The 18,904-nt window shown below is 38.8% G+C and overlaps 1 long non-coding RNA gene across 3 annotated transcripts in view; it reads left to right on the top strand.

Moving 5' to 3' along the window:
* The window catches only part of LOC146080793 (uncharacterized), a 45,655-nt gene that overhangs the window by 14,927 nt on the left and 11,824 nt on the right, over positions 1–18,904 (top strand). For all 3 annotated transcript variants that reach the window (XR_014474983.1, XR_014474982.1, XR_014474981.1), the window contains exons 4-5: positions 16,780–16,987; positions 18,016–18,200. This is a non-coding gene — a long non-coding RNA (uncharacterized LOC146080793). The remainder of the gene's footprint in view (positions 1–16,779; positions 16,988–18,015; positions 18,201–18,904) is intronic.

Raw genomic sequence — 18,904 nt, 5'->3', positions numbered from 1 at the left:
GTTAAACCAGATTTCTCCCTCCCACAACATCAGTAGAGCATTGTTTTGCTGTATTGATCCCTTTCTTAACGTTCCACCTCATTTTCATCTATCCCGATTTTGAAATTCTGGGTTAAACCAGATTTCCGTCTCCCCACAACCATCAGTAGAGCATTATGTTGTGTCATATGGTGCCGTGCGACATTGCATTATGCTGTATGGTTCCCATTCCTAACGTTCCACCTCATTTTTATCTATCCTTTATTTAATTCCCTAATCATTTGAAATTCTGGGTTGAACCAGATTTCTGCTTCCCCACAACCATCAGTAGAGCATTATGTTGTGTCGTATGGTGCCGTGCGACATTGCATTATGCTGTATGGTTCCCATTCCTAAAGTTCCACCTCCTTTTCATCTATTTTATTTAAAACCCTAATATTTTGAAATTCTGGGTTAAACCAGGTTTCCGCATCCCCACGACTATCAGTAGAGCATTGTGTTTTGCTGCATAATGCCATTCCTAACGTTACACCTCCTTTTCATCTATCCTTCATTTAAATCCCTAATATTTTGAAATTCTGGGTTAAACCAGATTTCTGCCTCCCCACGACCATCAGTAGAGCATTATGTTGTGTCGTATGGTGCCGTGCGACATTGCACTATGCTGGATGGTTCCCATTCCTAAAGGTCCACCTCATTTTCATCTATCCTTTATTTAAATCCCTAATTATTTGAAATTCTGGGTTAAACCAGATTTCTCCCTCCCACAACATCAGTATAGCATTGTTTTGCTGTATTGATCCCTTTCTTAACGTTCCACCTCATTTTCATCTATCCATTATTTAATTCCCTATTTTGAAATTCTGGATTAAACCAGATTTCCGTCTCCCCACAACCATCACTAGAGCATTATGTTGTGTCGTATGGTGCCGTGCGACATTGCACTATGCTGGATGGTTCCCATTCCTAAAGGTCCACCTCATTTTCATCTATCCTTTATTTAAATCCCTAATTATTTGAAATTCTGGGTTAAACCAGATTTCTGCCTCCCACAACATCAGTATAGCATTGTTTTGCTGTATTGATCCCTTAACGTTCCACCTCATTTTCATCTATCCTTTATTTAATTCCCTAATATTTTGAAATTCTGGGTTAAACCAGATTTCTGCCTCCCCTCAACCATCACTAGAGCATTATGTTGTGTCGTATGGTGCCGTGCGACATTGCATTATGCTGTGTGGTTCCCATTCCTAACGTTCAACCTAATTTTCATCTATCCTTTATTTAATTCCCTATTTTGAAATTCTGGGTTAAACCAGATTTCTGCCTCCCACAACCATCAGAGCATTGTTTTGCTGTATGATCCCATTCCTAAAGTTCCACCTCCTTTTCATCTATTTTATTTACAACCCTAATATTTTGAAATTCTGGGTTAAACCAGGTTTCCGCATCCCCACGACTATCAGTAGAGCATTGTGTTTTGCTGCATGATGCCATTCCTAAAGTTCCACCTCCTTTTCATCTATTTTATTTAAATCCCTAATTAGAAATTCTGGGTTAAACCAGATTTCTGCCTCCCCACAACCATCAGTAGAGCATTATGTTGTGTCGTATGGTGCCGTGCGACATTGCACTATGCTGTGTGGTTCCCATTCCTAACGTTCAACCTAATTTTCATCTATCCTTTATTTAATTCCCTAATATTTTGAAATTCTGGGTTAAACCAGGTTTCCGCATCCCCACGACTATCAGTAGAGCATTGTGTTTTGCTGCATGATGCCATTCCTAACGTTCCACCTCCTTTTCATCTATCCTTTATTTAGATCCCTAATATTTTGAAATTCTGGGTTAAACCAGATTTCTGCCTCCCCACGACCATCAGTAGAGCATTATGTTTTGCTGCATGATCCCATTCGTAACGGTCCACCTCCTTTTCATCTATCCTTTATTAAAATCCCTAATCATTTGAAATTCTGGGTTAAACCAGATTTCTCCCTCCCACAACATCAGTATAGCATTGTTTTGCTGTATTGATCCCTTTCTTAACGTTCCACCTCATTTTCATCTATCCTTTATTTAATTCCCTAATATTTAGAAATTCTGGGTTAAACCAGATTTCTGCCTCCCCACAACCATCAGTAGAGCATTATGTTGTGTCGTATGGTGCCGTGCGACATTGCACTATGCTGGATGGTTCCCATTCCTAAAGGTCCACCTCATTTTCATCTATCCTTTATTTAAATACCTAATTATTTGAAATTCTGGGTTAAACCAGATTTCTCCCTCCCACAACATCAGTATAGCATTGTTTTGCTGTATTGATCCCTTTCTTAACGTTCCACCTCATTTTCATCTATCCTTTATTTAAATCCCTAATTATTTAAAATTCTGGGTTAAACCAGATTTCTGCCTCCCCACAACCATCAGTAGAGCTTTGTTTTGCTGTATTATCCCATTCCTAACGTACTACCTCATTTTCATCTATCCTTTATTAAAATCCCTAACATTTTGAAATTCTGGGTTAAACCAGATTTCTCCCTCCCCGCAACAATCAGTAGAGCATTATGTTGTGTCGTATGGTGCCGTGCGACATTGCATTATGCTGTATATTCCCATTCCTAACGTTCCACCTCCTTTTCATCTATCCTTTATTTAAATCCCTAATATTTTGAAATTCTGGGTTAAACCAGATTTCTGCCTCCCCACAACAATCAGTAGAGCATTATGTTTTGCTGCATGAACCCATTCCTAACGGTCCACCTCATTTTCATCTATCCTTTATTTAATTCCCTATTTTGAAATTTTGGGTTAAACCAGATTTCTGCCTCCCCACAACCATCATTAGAGCATTATGTTGTGTCGTATGGTGCCGTGCGACATTGCATTATGCTGGATGGTTCCCATTCCTAAAGGTCCACCTCATTTTCATCTATCCTTTAATTCCCTATTTTGAAATTCTGGGTTAAACCAGATTTCTGCCTCCCCACAACCATCAGTAGAGCATTATGTTTTGCTGCATGATGCCATTCCTAACGTTCCACCTCCTTTTCATCTATCCTTTATTTAAATCCCTAATATATTGAAATTCTGGGTTAAACCAGATTTCTTCCTCCCCACAATCAGTAGAGCATTGTTTTGCTGTATGATCCCATTCCTATAGTTCCACCACCTTCTTTTTATCTAATTTATTTAAATCCCTAATCATTTGAAATTCTGGGTTAAACCAGATTTCTGCCTCCCCTCAACCATCAGTAGAGCATTATGTTGTGTCGTATGGTGCCGTGCGACATTGCATTATGCTGTGTGGTTCCCATTCCTAACGTTCAACCTAATTTTCATCTATCCTTTATTTAAATCCCTAATATTTTGAAATTCTGGGTTAAACCAGATTTCCGCCTCCCCACAACCATCAGTAGAGCATTATGTTTTGCTGTATTATCCCATTCCTAACGTTCCACCACCTTTTCATCTATCCTTTATTTAAATCCCTAATAATTTGAAATTCTGGGTTATACCAGATTTCTGCCTCCCCACAACCATCATTAGAGCATTATGTTGTGTCGTATGGTGCCGTGCGACATTGCATTATGCTGGATGGTTCCCATTTCTAAAGGTCCACCTCATTTTCATCTATCCTTTAATTCCCTATTTTGAAATTCTGGGTTAAACCAGATTTCTGCCTCCCCACAACCATCAGTAGAGCATTATGTTTTGCTGCATGATGCCATTCCTAACGTTCCACCTCCTTTTCATCTATCCTTTATTAAAATCCCTAATCATTTGAAATTCTGGGTTAAACCAGATTTCTCCCTCCCACAACATCAGTATAGCATTGTTTTGCTGTATTGATCCCTTTCTTAACGTTCCACCTCATTTTCATCTATCCTTTATTTAAATCCCTAATATTTTGAAATTCTGGGTTAAACCAGGTTTCCGCCTCCCCACAACCATCAGTAGAGCATTATGTTTTGCTGTATTATCCCATTCCTAACGTTCTACCTCATTTTCATCTATCCTTTAATTCTCTAATATTTTGAAATTCTGGGTTAAACCAGATTTCTTCCTCCCCACAATCAGTAGAGCATTGTTTTGCTGTATGATCCCATTCCTATAGTTCCACCTCCTTTTCATCTATTTTATTTAAATCCCTAATATTTTGAAATTCTGGGTTAAACCAGATTTCTGCCTTCCCACGACTATCAGTAGAGCATTGTGTTTTGCTGCATGATGCCATTCCTAACGGTCCACCTCATTTTCATCTATCCTTTATTAAAATCCCTAATCATTTGAAATTCTGGGTTAAACCAGATTTCTGCCTCCCCTCAACCATCAGTAGAGCATTATGTTGTGTCGTATGGTGCCGTGCGACATTGCATTATGCTGTGTGGTTCCCATTCCTAACGTTCAACCTAATTTTCATCTATCCTTTATTTAATTCCCTAATATTTTGAAATTCTGGGTTATACCAGATTTCTGCCTCCTCACGACCATCAGGAGAGCATTGTGTTTTGCTGCATGATGCCATTCCTAACGTTCCACCACCTTTTCATCTATCCTTTATTTAAATCCCTAATATTTTGAAATTCTGGGTTATACCAGATTTCTGCCTCCTCACGACCATCAGTAGAGCATTATGTTTTGCTGCATGAACCCATTCCTAACGGTCCACCTCATTTTCATCTATCCTTTATTTAATTCCCTATTTTGAAATTCTGGGTTAAACCAGATTTCTGCCTCCCCACAACCATCATTAGAGCATTATGTTGTGTCGTATGGTGCCGTGCGACATTGCATTATGCTGGATGGTTCCCATTCCTAAAGGTCCACCTCATTTTCATCTATCCTTTAATTCCCTATTTTGAAATTCTGGGTTAAACCAGATTTCTGCCTCCCCACAACCATCAGTAGAGCATTATGTTTTGCTGCATGATGCCATTCCTAACGTTCCACCTCCTTTTCATCTATCCTTTATTTAAATCCCTAATATTTTGAAATTCTGGGTTAAACCAGATTTCTGCCTCCCCTCAACCATCAGTAGAGCATTATGTTGTGTCGTATGGTGCCGTGCGACATTGCATTATGCTGTGTGGTTCCCATTCCTAACGTTCAACCTAATTTTCATCTATCCTTTATTTAAATCCCTAATATTTTGAAATTCTGGGTTAAACCAGATTTCCGCCTCCCCACAACCATCAGTAGAGCATTATGTTTTGCTGTATTATCCCATTCCTAACGTTCCACCACCTTTTCATCTATCCTTTTATTTAAATCCCTAATATTTTGAAATTCTGGGTTATACCAGATTTCTGCCTCCCCACAACCATCATTAGAGCATTATGTTGTGTCGTATGGTGCCGTGCGACATTGCATTATGCTGGATGGTTCCCATTCCTAAAGGTCCACCTCATTTTCATCTATCCTTTATTTAAATCCCTAATTATTTAAAATTCTGGGTTAAACCAGATATCTGCCTCCCCACAACAATCAGTAGAGCATTATGTTTTGCTGTATTATCCCATTCCTAACGTTCTACCTCATTTTCATCTATCCTTTATTTAATTCCCTAATATTTTGAAATTCTGGGTTAAACCAGATTTCTGCCTCCCCACAACCATCAGTAGAGCATTATGTTGTGTCGTATGGTGCCGTGGGACATTGCATTATGCTGTAGGGTTCCCATTCCTAACGTTCCACCTCATTTTCATCTATCCTTTATTTAATTCCCTAATATTTTGAAATTCTGGGTTAAACCAGATTTCTGCCTCCCCACAACCATCAGTAGAGCATTATGTTGTGTCGTATGGTGCCGTGCGACATTGCATTATGCTGGATGGTTCCCATTCCTAAAGGTCCACCTCATTTTCATCTATCCTTTATTTAATTCCCTATTTTGAAATTCTGGGTTAAACCAGATTTCTGCCTCCCCACAACCATCAGTAGAGCATTATGTTGTGTCGTATGGTGCCGTGCGACATTGCATTATGCTGTATGGTTCCCATTCCTAACGTTCCACCTCCTTTTCATCTATTTTATTTACAACCCTAATATTTTGAAATTCTGGGTTAAACCAGGTTTCCGCATCCCCACAACAATCAGTAGAGCATTATGTTTTGCTGCATGATGCCATTCCTAACGTTCCACCTCCTTTTCATCTATCCTTTATTTAAATCCCTAATATTTTGAAATTCTGGGTTAAACCAGATTTCTGCCTCCCCACAACAATCAGTAGAGCATTATGTTTTGCTGTATTATCCCATTCCTAACGTTCTACCTCATTTTCATCTATCCTTTATTTAATTCTCTAATATTTTGAAATTCTGGGTTAAACCAGATTTCTTCCTCCCCACAATCAGTAGAGCATTGTTTTGCTGTATGATCCCATTCCTATAGTTCCACCTCCTTTTCATCTATTTTATTTAAATCCCTAATATTTTGAAATTCTAGGTTAAACCAGATTTCTGCCTCCCCACGACTATCAGTAGAGCATTGTGTTTTGCTGCATGATGCCATTCCTAACGGTCCACCTCATTTTCATCTATCCTTTATTAAAATCCCTAATCATTTGAAATTCTGGGTTAAACCAGATTTCTGCCTCCCCTCAACCATCAGTAGAGCATTATGTTGTGTCGTATGGTGCTGTGCGACATTGCATTATGCTGTGTGGTTCCCATTCCTAACGTTCAACCTAATTTTCATCTATCCTTTATTTAATTCCCTAATATTTTGAAATTCTGGGTTATACCAGATTTCTGCCTCCTCACGACCATCAGTAGAGCATTGTGTTTTGCTGCATGATGCCATTCCTAACGTTCCACCACCTTTTCATCTATCCTTTATTTAAATCCCTAATATTTTGAAATTCTGGGTTATACCAGATTTCTGCCTCCTCACGACCATCAGTAGAGCATTATGTTTTGCTGCATGAACCCATTCCTAACGGTCCACCTCATTTTCATCTATCCTTTATTTAATTCCCTATTTTGAAATTCTGGGTTAAACCAGATTTCTGCCTCCCCACAACCATCATTAGAGCATTATGTTGTGTCGTATGGTGCCGTGCGACATTGCATTATGCTGGATGGTTCCCATTCCTAAAGGTCCACCTCATTTTCATCTATCCTTTAATTCCCTATTTTGAAATTCTGGGTTAAACCAGATTTCTGCCTCCCCACAACCATCAGTAGAGCATTATGTTTTGCTGCATGATGCCATTCCTAACGTTCCACCTCCTTTTCATCTATCCTTTATTTAAATCCCTAATATTTTGAAATTCTGGGTTAAACCAGATTTCTGCCTCCCCTCAACCATCAGTAGAGCATTATGTTGTGTCGTATGGTGCCGTGCGACATTGCATTATGCTGTGTGGTTCCCATTCCTAACGTTCAACCTAATTTTCATCTATCCTTTATTTAAATCCCTAATATTTTGAAATTCTGGGTTAAACCAGATTTCCGCCTCCCCACAACCATCAGTAGAGCATTATGTTTTGCTGTATTATCCCATTCCTAACGTTCCACCACCTTTTCATCTATCCTTTTATTTAAATCCCTAATATTTTGAAATTCTGGGTTATACCAGATTTCTGCCTCCCCACAACCATCATTAGAGCATTATGTTGTGTCGTATGGTGCCGTGTGACATTGCATTATGCTGGATGGTTCCCATTCCTAAAGGTCCACCTCATTTTCATCTATCCTTTAATTCCCTATTTTGAAATTCTGGGTTAAACCAGATTTCTGCCTCCCCATAACCATCATTAGAGCATTATGTTGTCGTATGGTGCCGTGCGACATTGCATTATGCTGGATGGTTCCCATTCCTAAAGGTCCACCTCATTTTCATCTATCCTTTAATTCCCTATTTTGAAATTCTGGGTTAAACCAGATTTCTGCCTCCCCACAACCATCAGTAGAGAATTATGTTTTGCTGCATGATGCCATTCCTAACGTTCCACCTCCTTTTCATCTATCCTTTATTTAAATCCCTAATATTTTGAAATTCTGGGTTAAACCAGATTTCTGCCTCCCCACGACCATCAGAGCATTATGTTTTGCTGCATGATCCCATTCCTAACGGTCCACCTCATTTTCATCTATCCTTTATTTAAATCCCTAATATTTTGAAATTCTGGGTTAAACCAGATTTCTCCCTCCCACAACATCAGTATAGCATTGTTTTGCTGTATTGATCCCTTTCTTAACGGTCCACCTCATTTTCACCTATCCTTTATTTAATTCCCTAATATTTTGAAATTCTGGGTTAAACCAGATTTCTGCCTCCCCTCAAACATCAGTAGAGCATTATGTTGTGTCGTATGGTGCCGTCGACATTGCATTATGCTGTGTGGTTCCCATTCCTAACGTTCAACCTAATTTTCATCTATCCTTTATTTAAATCCCTAATATTTTGAAATTCTGGGTTAAACCAGATTTCCGCCTCCCCACAACCATCAGTAGAGCATTATGTTTTGCTGTATTATCCCATTCCTAACGTTCTACCTCATTTTCATCTATCCTTTATTTAATTCCGTAATATTTTGAAATTCTGGGTTAAACCAGGTTTCCGCATCCCCACGACTATCAGTAGAGCATTGTGTTTTGCTGCATGATGCCATTCCTAACGTTCCACCTCCTTTTCATCTATCCTTTATTTAAATCCCTAATATTTTGAAATTCTGGGTTAAACCAGATTTCTGCCTCCCCACAACCATCAGTAGAGCATTATGTTTTGCTGTATGATCCCATTCCTAACGTTTTACCTCATTTTCATCTATCCTTTATTTAATTCCCTAATATTTTGAAATTCTGGGTTAAACAAGATTTCTTCCTCCCCACAATCAGTAGAGCATTGTTTTGCTGTATTATCCCATTCCTAAAGTTCCACCTCCTTTTCATCTATTTTATTTAAAATCCTAATATTTTGAAATTCTGGGTTAAACCAGATTTCTCCCTCCCCGCAACAATCAGTATAGCATTGTGTTTTGCTGCATGATGCCATTCCTAACGTTCCACCTCCTTTTCATCTATCCTTTATTTAAATCCCTAATATTTTGAAATTCTGGGTTAAACCAGATTTCTCCCTCCCCACAACAATCAGTAGAGCATTGTGTTTTGCTGCATGATGCCATTCCTAACGTTCCACCTCCTTTTCATCTATCCTTTATTTAGATCCCTAATATTTTGAAATTCTGGGTTAAACCAGATTTCTGCCTCCCCACGACCATCAGTAGAGCATTATGTTTTGCTGCATGATCCGATTCGTAACGGTCCACCTCCTTTTCATCTATCCTTTATTAAAATCCCTAATATTTTGATATTCTGGGTTAAACCAGGTTTCCGCATCCCCACGACTATCAGTAGAGCATTGTGTTTTGCTGCATGATGCCATTTCTAACGGTCCACCTCATTTTCATCTATCCTTTATTAAAATCCCTAATCATTTGAAATTCTGGGTTAAACCAGATTTCTCCCTCCCACAACATCAGTATAGCATTGTTTTGCTGTATTGATCCCTTAACGTTCCACCTCATTTTCATCTATCCTTTATTTAATTCCCTAATATTTTGAAATTCTGGGTTAAACCAGATTTCTGCCTCCCCTCAACCATCAGTAGAGCATTATGTTTTGCTGCATGAACCCATTCCTAACGGTCCACCTCATTTTCATCTATCCTTTATTTAATTCCCTATTTTGAAATTCTGGGTTAAACCAGATTTCTGCCTCCCCACAACCATCAGTAGAGCATTATGTTTTGCTGCATGATGCCATTCCTAACGTTCCACCTCCTTTTCATCTATCCTTTATTTAAATCCCTAATATATTGAAATTCTGGGTTAAACCAGATTTCTTCCTCCCCACAATCAGTAGAGCATTGTTTTGCTGTATGATCCCATTCCTATAGTTCCACCTCCTTTTCATCTATTTTATTTAAATCCCTAATCATTTGAAATTCTGGGTTAAACCAGATTTCTGCCTCCCCTCAACCATCAGTAGAGCATTATGTTGTGTCGTATGGTGCCGTGCGACATTGCATTATGCTGTGTGGTTCCCATTCCTAACGTTCAACCTAATTTTCATCTATCCTTTATTTAAATCCCTAATATTTTGAAATTCTGGGTTAAACCAGATTTCCGCCTCCCCACAACCATCAGTAGAGCATTGTTTTGCTGTATTATCCCATTCCTAACGTTCCACCACCTTTTCATCTATCCTTTATTTAAATCCCTAATATTTTGAAATTCTGGGTTATACCAGATTTCTGCCTCCCCACAACCATCAATAGAGCATTATGTTGTGTCGTATGGTGCCGTGCGACATTGCATTATGCTGGATGGTTCCCATTCCTAAAGGTCCACCTCATTTTCATCTATCCTTTAATTCCCTATTTTGAAATTCTGGGTTAAACCAGATTTCTGCCTCCCCACAACCATCAGTAGAGCATTATGTTTTGCTGCATGATGCCATTCCTAACGTTCCACCTCCTTTTCATCTATCCTTTATTTAAATCCCTAATATTTTGAATTCTGGGTTAAACCAGATTTCTGCCTCCCCATGACCATCAGTAGAGCATTATGTTTTGCTGCATGATCCCATTCCTAACGGTCCACCTCATTTTCATCTAACCTTTATTTAAATCCCTAATATTTTGAAATTCTGGGTTAAACCAGATTTCCGCCTCCCCACAACCATCAGTAGAGCATTATGTTGTGTCGTATGGTGCCGTGCGACATTGCATTATGCTGTATGGTTCCCATTCCTAATGTTCCACCTCCTTTTCATCTATCCTTTATTTAAATCCCTAATATTTTGAAATTCTGGGTTAAACCAGATTTCTGCCTCCCCACAACCATCAGTAGAGCATTATGTTTTGCTGTATTATCCCATTCCTAACGTTCTACCTCATTTTCATCCTATCCTTTATTTAATTCCCTAATATTTTGAAATTCTGGGTTAAACCAGGTTTCCGCATCCCCACGACTATCAGTAGAGCATTGTGTTTTGCTGCATGATGCCATTCCTAACGTTCCACCTCATTTTCATCTATCCTTTATTTAATTCCCTAATATTTTGAAATTCTGGGTTAAACCAGATTTCTTCCTCCCCACAATCAGTAGAGCATTGTTTTGCTGTATGATCCCATTCCTATAGTTCCACCTCCTTTTCATCTATTTTATTTAAAACCCTAATATTTTGAAGTTTTGGGTTAAACCAGATTTCTCCCTCCCCACAACAATCAGTAGAGCATTATGTTTTGCTGTATTATCCCATTCCTAACGTTCTACCTCATTTTCATCTATCCTTTATTTAATTCCCTATTTTGAAATTCTGGGTTAAACTAGATTTCTGCCTCCCACAACCATCAGAGCATTGTTTTGCTGTATGATCCCATTCCTAAAGTTCCACCTCCTTTTCATCTATTTTATTTACAACCCTAATATTTTGAAATTCTGGGTTAAACCAGGTTTCCGCATCCCCACGACTATCAGTAGAGCATTGTGTTTTGCTGCATGATGCCATTCCTAAAGTTCCACCTCCTTTTCATCTCTTTTATTTAAATCCCTAATATTTTGAAATTCTGGGTTAAACCAGATTTCTCCCTCCCCACAACAATCAGTAGAGCATTGTGTTTTGCTGCATGATGCCATTCCTAACGTTCCACCTCCTTTTCATCTATCCTTTATTTAGATCCCTATTTTGAAATTCTGGGTTAAACCAGATTTCTGCCTCCCCACGACTATCAGTAGAGCATTGTGTTTTGCTGCATGATGCCATTTCTAACGGTCCACCTCATTTTCATCTATCCTTTATTAAAATCCCTAATCATTTGAAATTCTGGGTTAAACCAGATTTCTCCCTCCCACAACATCAGTATAGCATTGTTTTGCTATATTGATCCCTTTCTTAACGTTCCACCTCATTTTCATCTATCCTTTATTTAATTCCCTATTTTGAAATTCTGGGTTAAACTAGATTTCTGCCTCCCACAACCATCAGAGCATTGTTTTGCTGTATGATCCCATTCCTAAAGTTCCACCTCCTTTTCATCTATTTTATTTACAACCCTAATATTTTGAAATTCTGGGTTAAACCAGGTTTCCGCATCCCCACGACTATCAGAGCATTGTGTTTTGCTGCATGATGCCATTCCTAAAGTTCCACCTCCTTTTCATCTATTTTATTTAAATCCCTAATATTTAGAAATTCTGGGTTAAACCAGATTTCTGCCTCCCCTCAACCATCAGTAGAGCATTATGCTGTGTCGTATGGTGCCGTGCGACATTGCATTATGCTGTGTGGTTCCCATTCCTAACGTTCAACCTAATTTTCATCTATCCTTTATTTAAATCCCTAATATTTTGAAATTCTGGGTTAAACCAGGTTTCCGCCTCCCCACAATCAGTAGAGCATTGTTTTGCTGTATGATCCCATTCCTATAGTTCCACCTCCTTTTCATCTATTTTATTTAAATCCCTAATATTTTGAAATTCTGGGTTAAACCAGATTTCTGCCTCCCCACGACTATCAGTAGAGCATTGTGTTTTGCTGCATGATGCCATTCCTAACGGTCCACCTCATTTTCATCTATCCTTTATTAAAATCCCTAATCATTTGAAATTCTGGGTTAAACCAGATTTCTGCCTCCCCTCAACCATCAGTAGAGCATTATGTTGTGTCGTATGGTGCCGTGCGACATTGAATTATGCTGTGTGGTTCCCATTCCTAACGTTCAACCTAATTTTCATCTATCCTTTATTTAAATCCCTAATATTTTGAAATTCTGGGTTAAACCAGATTTCTGCCTCCCCACAACCATCAGTAGAGCATTATGTTGTGTCGTATGGTGCTGTGCGACATTGCACTATGCTGGATGGTTCCCATTCCTAAAGGTCCACCTCATTTTCATCTATCCTTTATTTAAATCCCTAATATTTTGAAATTCTGGGTTAAACCAGGTTTCCGCCTCCCCACAACCATCAGTAGAGCATTATGTTTTGCTGTATTATCCCATTCCTAACGTTCTACCTCATTTTCATCTATCCTTTATTTAATTCCCTAATATTTTGAAATTCTGGGTTAAACCAGGTTTCCGCATCCCCACGACTATCAGTAGAGCATTGTGTTGTGTCGTATGGTGCCGTGCGGCATTGCATTATGCTGTAGGGTTCCCATTCCTAACGTTCCACCTCATTTTCATCTATCCTTTATTTAATTCCCTAATATTTTGAAATTCTGGGTTAAACCAGATTTCTGCCTCCCCACAACCATCAGTAGAGCATTGTTTTGCTGTATGATCCCATTCCTAACGGTCCACCTCATTTTCATCTATCCTTTATTAAAATCCCTATTTGAAATTTTGGGTTAAACCAGATTTCTCCCTCCCACAACATCAGTAGAGCATTGTTTTGCTGTATTGATCCCTTTCTTAACGTTCCACCTCATTTTCATCTATCCTTTATTTAATTCCCTAATATTTTGAAATTCTGGGTTAAACCAGATTTCTGCCTCCCCACAACCATCAGTAGAGCATTATGTTGTGTCGTATGGTGCCGTGCGACATTGCATTATGCTGGATGGTTCCCATTCCTAAAGGTCCACCTCATTTTCATCTATCCTTTATTTAATTCCCTATTTTGAAATTCTGGGTTAAACCAGATTTCTGCCTCCCCACAACCATCAGTAGAGCATTATGTTGTGTCGTATGGTGCCGTGCGACATTGCATTATGCTGTATGGTTCCCATTCCTAACGTTCCACCTCATTTTCATCTATCCTTTATTTAAATCCCTAATATTTTGAAATTCTGGGTTAAACCAGATTTCTGCCTCCCCACAACAATCAGTAGAGCATTATGTTTTGCTGTATTATCCCATTCCTAACGTTCTACCTCATTTTCATCTATCCTTTATTTAATTCACTATTTTGAAATTCTGGGTTAAACCAGATTTCTGCCTCCCCACAATCAGTAGAGCATTGTTTTGCTGTATGATCCCATTCCTATAGTTCCACCTCCTTTTCATCTATTTTATTTAAAACCCTAATATTTTGAAGTTTTGGGTTAAACCAGATTTCTCCCTCCCCACAACAATCAGTAGAGCATTGTTTTGCTGTATTATCCCATTCCTAACGTTCTACCTCATTTTCATCTATCCTTTATTTAATTCACTATTTTGAAATTCTGGGTTAAACCAGATTTCTGCCTCCCCACAACCATCAGTAGAGCATTGTTTTGCTGTATGATCCCATTCCTAAAGTTCCACCTCCTTTTCATCTATTTTATTTACAACCCTAATATTTTGAAATTCTGGGTTAAACCAGGTTTCCGCATCCCCACGACTATCAGTAGAGCATTGTGTTTTGCTGCATGATGCCATTCCTAAAGTTCCACCTCCTTTTCATCTATTTTATTTAAATCCCTAATATTTAGAAATTCTGGGTTAAACCAGATTTCTGCCTCCCCACGACCATCAGTAGAGCATTATGTTTTGCTGCATGATCCGATTCGTAACGGTCCACCTCCTTTTCATCTATCCTTTATTAAAATCCCTAATATTTTGATATTCTGGGTTAAACCAGGTTTCCGCATCCCCACGACTATCAGTAGAGCATTGTGTTTTGCTGCATGATGCCATTTCTAACGGTCCACCTCATTTTCATCTATCCTTTATTTAAATCCCTAATCATTTGAAATTCTGGGTTAAACCAGATTTCTCCCTCCCACAACATCAGTATAGCATTGTTTTGCTGTATTGATCCCTTAACGTTCCACCTCATTTTCATCTATCCTTTATTTAAATCCCTAATATTTTGAAATTCTGGGTTAAACCAGGTTTCCGCCTCCCCACAATCAGTAGAGCATTGTTTTGCTGTATGATCCCATTCCTATAGTTCCACCTCCTTTTCATCTATTTTATTTAAATCCCTAATATTTTGAAATTCTGGGTTAAACCAGATTTCTGCCTCCCCACGACTATCAGTAGAGCATTGTGTTTTGCTGCATGATGCCATTCCTAACGGTCCACCTCATTTTCATCTATCCTTTATTAAAATCCCTAATCATTTGAAATTCTGGGTTAAACCAGATTTCTGCCTCCCCTCAACCATCAGTAGAGCATTATGCTGTGTCGTATGGTGCCGTGCGACATTGAATTATGCTGTGTGGTTCCCATTCCTAACGTTCAACCTAATTTTCATCTATCCTTTATTTAAATCCCTAATATTTTGAAATTCTGGGTTAAACCAGATTTCCGCCTCACCACAACCATCAGTAGAGCATTATGTTTTGCTGTATTATCCCATTCCTAACGTTCCACCACCTTTTCATCTATCCTTTATTTAAATCCCTAATATTTTGAAATTCTGGGTTATACCAGATTTCTGCCTCCCCACAACCATCATTAGAGCATTATGTTGTGTCGTATGGTGCCGTGTGACATTGCATTATGCTGGATGGTTCCCATTCCTAAAGGTCCACCTCATTTTCATCTATCCTTTAATTCCCTATTTTGAAATTCTGGGTTAAACCAGATTTCTGCCTCCCCACAACCATCAGTAGAGCATTATGTTTTGCTGCATGATGCCATTCCTAACGTTCCACCTCCTTTTCATCTATCCTTTATTTAATTCCCTATTTTGAAATTCTGGGTTAAACCAGATTTCTGCCTCCCCACAACCATCATTAGAGCATTATGTTGTGTCGTATGGTGCCGTGCGACATTGCATTATGCTGGATGGTTCCCATTCCTAAAGGTCCACCTCATTTTCATCTATCCTTTAATTCCCTATTTTGAAATTCTGGGTTAAACCAGATTTCTGCCTCCCCACAACCATCAGTAGAGCATTATGTTTTGCTGCATGATGCCATTCCTAACGTTCCACCTCCTTTTCATCTATCCTTTATTTAAATCCCTAATATTTTTAAATTCTGGGTTAAACCAGATTTCTGCCTCCCCACGACCATCAGTAGAGCATTATGTTTTGCTGCATGATCCCATTCCTAACGGTCCACCTCATTTTCATATATCCTTAATTTAATTCCCTAATATTTTGAAATTCTGGGTTAAACCAGATTTCTTCCTCCCCACAATCAGTAGAGCATTGTTTTGCTGTATGATCCCATTCCTAACGTTCCACCTCCTTTTCATCTATTTTATTTAAATCCCTAATATTTTGAAATTCTGGGTTAAACCAGATTTCTGCATCCCCGCAACAATCAGTATAGCATTATGTTTTGCTGCATGATCCCATTCTTAACGGTCCACCTCCTTTTCATCTATTTTAAATCCTAATATTTTGAAATTCTGGGTTAAACCAGATTTCTGCCTCCCCACGACCATCAGTAGAGCATTATGTTTTGCTGCATGATCCCATTCCTAACGTTCCACCTCATTTTCATCTATCCTTTTATTTAAATCCCTAATATTTTGAAATTCTGGGTTAAACTAGTTTTCTGCCACCCCACAACCATCAGTAGAGCATTATGCTGTGCCCCTCTTACCGGTATCTATCCTAACATTTTATTCTTAGCAGCAACTTGCTTTAATTTAAAATCTTAATTGTTTTACATTTCATTGTTCATTGTGGTGTCTACCTGAAGTTTCCACTTCCAAATCCAGCTTGCTTTTACTTAAAATATCCTAATATCCTATCCTAATAAATCATTTCCAATCTGCCTAATGGTCCAAGTTTTCAGTGGACCCAGTTCTGAACGTTGCCTTACATAATGCGTAGAGTTGTGCAATTTATTTACAATTTGTAGTTTACCATTGTTTTGAGATTAAATGTTTCTTTTCCACTTCTCACAGCAACGCTATTGAATATTGTTATATTGGGTTACCTGAAAGAAAATTGAGCGCTTCATCCATTGGAAATGTTGCAAAGGGAAGCCGATGTCTTCAAACACTGAATGTTATGGACAGCTCTTATGGACATTACAAGCAGGCACCAGGAGACAGTGTTGCCTAGTGAGTCCCTGAAGCTGCCACTCAATAAGTTATGGGTTTGAATGCACAGGTAAATATATCCTGTATTAAGTTCACATAACTAGCTTTTCATATTAAATATCCTGCTTGTATGTAATTAATATGCAAAGGTTTTTATGACTATTTGGATCATAAAACCAGAAGTATGGCATATGCTCTAAGCTACCTTCCTGACAGTTTCAGTCCTATGTCTAGCTTATATACTTAATATACAAAGTTTTCTATGATTATTACAGTAAAAAACCTACAAGTATGGCATCCTGATATGTGGTGATGTGCTGTAAGCTACCTTTCTAGAGTTCGCAGTATTGTAATGTACCTGCTTTTCCATAATAAACTATAATAAGAGGTTCCCATTCTTGGTCTTCAAGGTTAGAACCACTGTTTATTCAGTTCTGTATGTTGACATCCTTTAAGGGGTTTTCCAATTTTACATGCAATTTTATGGGTACTAATGTATTTTCACGGTGCCCACTAAGCAACTTGCTTAGTGGGCTATTTTGCGTAGGAAATCGCATGGGACATTTTAAGGGCTATGCGATGCAATTTTCCCTATGTAATTTATTCACTGCTCTCAGCCCTGGAGAATCACACCTCCCGCAAAATCGCATTGCATGCGATTTTATAAGGTGTGCGATGCCATTACATTAGCTATACCATAGTATCATTGTATGACATACAATGATGTTTTAGGCCCCCACTATCCACGCCACCCTGAAGTGTGGCGAGCGCAGCGGAACGCGTCCTCCGACCTTTTCATACCCCCACTAACCATGTCGGCGTGGCGAGCACAGCGGAATACATTTAAAGTAATCCACGTGCGCTCGCCACGCTTCAAGCACGGTGGCTCGCTGCGCTCACCACACTATATAAAGAAAACTTCAACCCGACGTGGATAGTGGGGGAATGAAAACGTCGGAGGACACATTCCGCCGCCACTTGCCAAGCTTCATGGATAGTGAGGGGGTGTGTAAGACATTGTATGTCATACAATGATATTATGGTATAGGTAATGTCTTATGGTTAGCTCTTCTTACTTACTACGCTTGTATATTTTAGGGTTTTGGGTGCCTGAAAGAAAATGGTTTGCTTCATCTATTGGCAATGCTGCAAGAGCCAACGTTTTAAATCTCTATGGATATCATGGATGTCATGGTGGTGGACATTACAAGTGTGTTTAAGGATTCAGAACTGCAGCTGATTACTTTTCTGATGCTGTACAAAAAGTTTACTGCAATGCACAGGTAAATATAGCACATTTCACATAACCATCTTCCTTTCATATCGTAATCTGTCCCATTTACAGCTTGGTTCCATTTCAAATTGTGTTTGTATTTCAGAATGTGATCTCTCAAACTACTTTTCTGCAATATCCGGATAGTTTAATGTGCTTGGTTTAGCCAATTTTCACCATCCCTTCAGCAATCAGTAGGCAATCGTGCTGTGCTTTTTGGTGCCATGCTGTCTGATTATTTTCTAGACTTATTTCACTGCTGGTCTCCCTTTAACCCCTTCCCGACATTTGACGTACATTTACGTCATGGTCGGGATGTACTTCCCTACACATGACGTAAATGTACGTCATGACTTTAAACTGTCACCGCGTCTATAGACGCGGTGACGATGTCTGCTGTCCCTGACAGCAGACATCTTCCCTCATTGCCCAGGGGGGGCACCGATGCCCCCCTCAGCGATCGCTGCGATTGGCTGTTCAAACGTGAACAGCCAAAAGCAGCGTTTACGGTGTTGTGTATAATTTTGACTCTGCTGCCCCCTAGTGTCCAAAAAAATTAAAAGCAGGTTGAAATAATGATGTTAATAATAAAGTATACATATGGTCTGTTAGTAGTTAACTATTTTGAGTGGTATGATTATTTGTCTCACAAGCAGAAAATTTAACATTTTGCAAATTGCAAAATGTTCAATTTTTTTTACGACATTTTGGTAT

This window comes from Crinia signifera, chromosome 5 (assembly GCF_055691185.1).
Source record: "Crinia signifera chromosome 5, ASM5569118v1, whole genome shotgun sequence".
Taxonomy (NCBI): domain Eukaryota; kingdom Metazoa; phylum Chordata; class Amphibia; order Anura; family Myobatrachidae; genus Crinia; species Crinia signifera.
Note: the sequence above shows the minus strand (reverse complement) of the source record. Positions and strands in the feature narration are given on the sequence as shown.